Source organism: Cervus elaphus, chromosome 22 (genome assembly GCF_910594005.1).
Source record: "Cervus elaphus chromosome 22, mCerEla1.1, whole genome shotgun sequence".
NCBI classification, from domain to species: domain Eukaryota; kingdom Metazoa; phylum Chordata; class Mammalia; order Artiodactyla; family Cervidae; genus Cervus; species Cervus elaphus.
Genome location: NC_057836.1, coordinates 32,115,783 through 32,121,782, shown reverse-complemented (window position 1 = coordinate 32,121,782; position 6,000 = coordinate 32,115,783).

The following is a 6,000-nucleotide window of genomic DNA, read 5'->3' as shown; positions in this document are numbered from 1 at the left end:
GTGGTTCTCTCTGGGGTCCTAAAACTACAACTCTATTCTCAGAAAATGAAAATGTAAGTGATAATAATGTGTTACATTCCTTGAATATATCAGCCTTATGAAACCACTGCTAGCCTAGGTTTTTTTTTTTTTTTTTAATGTATTTGCTCTCTTCAAGGAATTTTCTTGCATAATATAAAAATTCCCCCTTTTTTGCCACCTTCAGAGCACAGGGATGATTGGAGCATGGGGGAGTCAAATCTTCTGTGGAGTTAAATTCTCAGTTCAGCACGTAAGGTGAAAATTACATAGTCCAAATTACCCTTGAAAATCCCTGAAATTATCCATAAAATAGAGTATACATATTTCTGTATATACAACATTATACAGTAATTTTTATTCATGCTAAATCATGGGAACTTCAACACCAGATTAATGGAAGGAATAAAAGGTCTATGAAATCTACACAGCTCTCTGGGTGTTCAAAATAAGAAAAGTAGGAAAAGATGTGTGTGCATGCGTACTTGGTCACGTTCAACTCTTTTGCGACCCCATGGACTGTAGCCCTCCAGGTTCCTCTGTCTATGGAATTTCCCAGGCAAGATTACTGGAGTGAATTGTCATTCCCTTCTGTCAGGGAAGTTTGTAATTTCCTCAATTCTGTCTCGCTGCAGCAAAAATTTGAAGTGACGGACAGACCAGTGTTACAGCTCAGCTTTATTTGCAAACAAAGGAAAATACGTCTTTGAGGTGTGAGGGTGAGCCAACCCAAAAGACTTGAAGAGAAGAGAAGCCCAAAGCTCAATTTTGGCTCCTCTTTTTATATGTTTTTTTCTCCTCCCTTTGAGCCTGCCCTATGTAAATTGGGCTAGCCAGGAGGGCTGTTTGTTTTACCTGAGGTCCTCACTCCAGTCCTGGACCTTTCTTTGTTCTATTTTTACAGGATTTTCCCTTTTTGTCTTTTAGCCACCACCATTTTGGACTCCCTTTTCCTATTCTAACTACCTAACACTTCCCCAGGGGATATTCCTGAACTAGGGATGGAAATTGAGTCTCCTGCATCTCCTGCATTGACAGGCAGATTCTTTACCACTGAACTACCTGGGAAGCCCCAGGAAAAGATAGATTTGTAAATCTTTCATTTGCTTGAATGATTTGTTCTATTCTGTTCATATATAGCCTCTATAACCTTCACACATGTTCATACAATTTTGGGGGGTTTTTTTAGTGAGCATTAAACAAAGTCCGTGGAGTCAAATCATACCCCCTAAGCATGCATATGCAGGCTTGATATGACTCTCCTGTAATCAGCTAGGATTTTACAATCCTAATCATTTTATAAAATGTATTTACATCCATTATGTTATCTGACCCTTATCAGGTAACAGGGACAAGAGTGAGCATTTTCAGTTGTAGATGAGGAAAAAGTGACCTGGAGTTTAAGCTGCTTCTTCAAGGTCACTCTGCTCATTAGGGGCAGAACTGGGAATTCAGACCAGATCATCTCATCCTCAGTGCGGCAGCTCTTCCAAAGGATCCTACTGTTCAGGAAGTAGTTGACACAGAAACTTGTGTTCCTTCCTTCTGGGGGTCAGGGAAGGGTGCAGGGGGTATGTGTCTGTAGAGTGTGGGGGAAAAAAGAAAAAAAGAAGAAAGAAAAAGCAAAACTTGTGCTCACCCATTTTGAGACTCACCTCTGAAAGGAGAATGAGATTTGTGAAAGAACAAGTAAAACATCATTTAAAAAGTTATGGATGGTCTCTGAGAACTCAGAAAAGAAAATTCATAAAAAGAAGAAATAAGAACCTAGTAATGCAGCAGCATTACTAGCTTACCTAGAAAGACTTCAGTTACCTAGAAAGACTTCCCCTGACACTAACACAGATGAATCATGAATTTTGGACTCACATTTGATTACTTCAAAAATATGTCAAAAAAAAAAAAAAAAAAAGAGAGAGAGAGAGAGAAAAGGAGAATGAGAACAAAGAAGAATAGAAGAAAAACACAGTAATACCCTTAAGAATCATTTCCTCAGAATCTGGGGCCCACTCAGAGCCCATTCATACACAGACACACAGTAATCATCCAAATGTATGTTTTAGGAAGTGGAGAGGAAGGGGAATTATATTTTTGGATTATTGAATAAAGAAAATAAAAGCTGACATTCTGAACTGAGAAGCCAGTGAGTCTGTGTTCAATAGGATGCTTCTGTCTTAAAGCTGGAAAAGGCTTTAAATGCTGCTCTTTGGTATTGAGGAAGTCCTTTTAGAGCTTAATATTCCCCTTTAATCTAATGAGAGAACAGTCCATGCTAGCAGTTAACCAAGGGAATATTTCCCCCCAGATTGCAATTACTTTATTCACTTCTAAGAATTATCAGCAGATAGGTCTCATTTTCTGTCCCATAGTTAACTGGAAAAATCAGTTGTATCCCCCAAATTCTTGAAATAAGTCAAAATGATTTTTTGATGAAAAAAATTAATAATTATTTTGTTACCCAAATAAGCAAATGTATTCTAATCTGTGTTATCCTGGAGTTGAACGGATCCAGTGAATCTCACAAGTAAATGTGAACTGCTTATATCTGCAAGGAGGTGAAGAATCTGTTACCTATCAGGGTGCTAGAACTCTGGTTGATAGGCAGCTTAGAGAGAAGAAAACGTGGGTGAGAACATTGAGAAGAGTGGAGGGGAGGAAGGGGGTCAGCAAGAGGGGGTAAGGCAGGGAATTCTTAGGGGATGTGGCCAGTAAAACTTCAACATTTAAAGAATTTCTTAAGGATTTAAAAATATTTTAAGGATGGAATCTTCAAATGTCAATTTATCTTTTAAATTACTTCTGTTATTTAAAGTTCTTTACTCTGTTCCCATCCCTGTGTGTGTATTTGTGTGTGTGTGTAAGTGTGTATGTGTGAGAGAGAGGTAGACATTAAATCTATTATTTCTATAAATGTGCTCTATGAAAGACTTTTTGGTTGAAATCAGTGAGTTGAGTTTCTCATCTTAGTTTTCCAAGTGTACAATAAAGGAAGCAGACACCCAGAGGCAATGACTAGCACTCATTCCTTCATTTAATTAGGATACATTAATTGAATACTCATTATATCCTTACTCTTTTCTAGGCAAGGAGGATGGAGAAGTGGACAAAATCACAAACTCTCTTTTTTCATGGAGGTTATATTCTAGTAGTTAAGAAAGATAATAAATAAAAGTACAAAATAATGTCAAGTAATACAAAGAAAGATAAAGTGAACATTTTGAAAGAAAACTAGGGGGAAATGACATATTACATATCACAGAACAATAAGTATTTTCACTAACTTTTCATATGAAAATGGGACTGAAAATGAAGCCTGAAGACAATGGGACGCCATCTTTAAAGTGTTAAAGGAAAATGGTCATTTCAGAATTATCACAAAATACCCTTAAAAATGTGGGTGATTAACAGTGTATGATTCCAGCTATAAGGCATTCTGGAAAAGAGAAAACCAAGATAATAAAAAGATCAGTGATTCTGAGGGGCTGGAGAAGAGGGAAGGGATGAATAGTCAATACACAGAGGATTTTAAGGGCTGTAAAAATGTTCTGTATGACACCGTAATGATGGATATCTGTCATTGCATGTTTGTTCAAATTCCCAGAATGTACAAGACTAAGACAGAATACATTGGGCATTTGTGATATGTTGATGCAAGTTCATCCTTGGTTAAAAAAAAAAACAAAAAACTATACCATTCTGGTGAGTGACATTGATAATGGGAAAGTCTGTTTATGTGGAGGCAGAAAGTATATGGGAAATCTCTGAAACTTCCTCTTAATTTTAATATAAAATCTAAAAGCTTTCTTTTAAAAATGAAGTCTTTTTTAAAAAATGAATAAGACTTGGTCTTGAATACCAAATGTGAGACAGTTTCAATGACCAAATTATGGAATCTGGAATCTAGTCCTGATGTTATAGGATTCAGATTCAATCGGGAAATAGAGAGTTGACAAAATAAAGTTAAAGACAATGTTTAAGAAAAAAAATTACATTCCTTGTTTATACTCTGAATGTTTTTTAAATTCTTCAAAAAACATATTACATATTTTTTAAATGAAGATAAATAAAAACTTTCTCAGATAAAACAAAACTGAAAAGGTTCATTGTCAGGAGACCTGTATTAAAAGAGTTCTTCAGGCTGAAGGGAAATAATGCTGGATGTAAAGTCAAATCTATATGAAGGAATGAAGAACAACAAAAATGGTAAATAAATGTGTAAATAAAAGGTATGGTTATTTTTTTTCCTCCTGAAATTTTCTTAAATGGCAATTGACTGTTTTATACAAAACTACAGTGATAAAAATCAGAAAACAGCAGTTATTTAACTAGGGGAGCAGTGAAACAAATGTTCTATATCTTGATCTAGGTAGGGTTATATCAGTACACATGTAAGTTAAAAGTTATCAAACTTTTGAAAGTCATACCTCATTTTACTGCATATACCTCTTTCAATAAAGCAGTGTTAGAATGGAAAAAATAAGGACACAAAAAGGTTTAAAATCAAGAGCTATTAAAAGATAACAGGAAAATAATAATAAAAGCAAGTAGTATGGCTGCATTAATATTTAGTCTGTCTTTAAGGAATAAATTATAAAAGTTGTGTTTTGCAATAATAAAGTGTTTGATATGCCCACAAAGATATTAAATATACCCTCAAAATATAAAGCCAAAATTGACAAGACTAGAAGGAAAAAAAATATAAAAATCTACCTTTATATTAGGTCATTTCAGTACTTCTTTCCCAGGACTTGATAGATCAAACAGGGCGAAAAATATGTAAGGTTATATAGGATTCAAACAATAAAACAAACAAGCTTAATATAATGGACATAGATAAGGACTTTCCCATTGGCTCAGTGGTAAAAAATCTGCCAGCCAATGCAGGAGACTCAGGAGACGCAGGTTCGATTCTCGGGTTGAGAAGATCCCCTGCAGGAGGAAATGGCAACCTGCTCCAGTATTCTTTCCTGGAAAATCCCATGGACAGAGGAGCCTGGCAGGCTACAGTCCAAAGGACTGTAAAGAATCAGACAAGAATGAGTGACAGCACACACACACACAGATGGAGTCTTAACCCAACAACTAGAGGCACAGCTTCTTTTTAGGCACCAATGGTACATTTACGAAAATTGACCAGGTTTCAGACCATAATTATAGCAAGCCTCAAACAACTCCAATTACAATACAATCAAAAAGTCAATAATCCCAGCAATATTATTTGCTAAGAAATCTTTAAAAATGCCCTACTAAACTATTTGTTGGTCAAGGAAGAAATAATCATGTACATGAATGTGGGAGTGCTGTTATCAGTCAGAGTAAAGATGATATAGTTGTTGGAAAAGAATGTGAAGTTTGTAGAGGTTTGGAGTTTGTTTTAACATGGGTAACATAACATTGTGTTGTGCAGTAATGGGGAGGCTCCTCAGGACACACAGCGAAATGATGCTACTGGTGAGGATGGAGACAAGTAATGGAATTTATACTCACACACACACACACACACACACACACACACACACAAACACACACACACACACTGAAACAAAACTTTCATGAAACAATACTTATCCTTAGTTATGGGTACTTATGAGATATAAACTCTGATATTCCCTAACATAGTCTATTACTTCTATTTTATTCTATTTTTTATGGGAAATTCATATTTAATGAAGTTGTACTGAAATACAGCCATGCCCATTCATTGGTTTATCTGAGTCTGAGCCACAGCAGCACAGTCCAGGAGTCAAAAAGCACAAAGAATTAACTACCTGGTGCTTTGCAGAAAAAGCTTTGCTGATGCTGATCTAAAGGATTACTTTCCCCAATTACTTCTTATATGATGTGTAGTGCTGCAGGGGCCTTCCGGTGGTCACCAGTCCTCGAAGCATGCTGGAATCACTGGAGAGGCTACTGATTTAAATGCTTCGACCCCTACGCCTTTACCCAATGGTAGAGCCTCTCCAGAGGTGAATTTGTATTTTC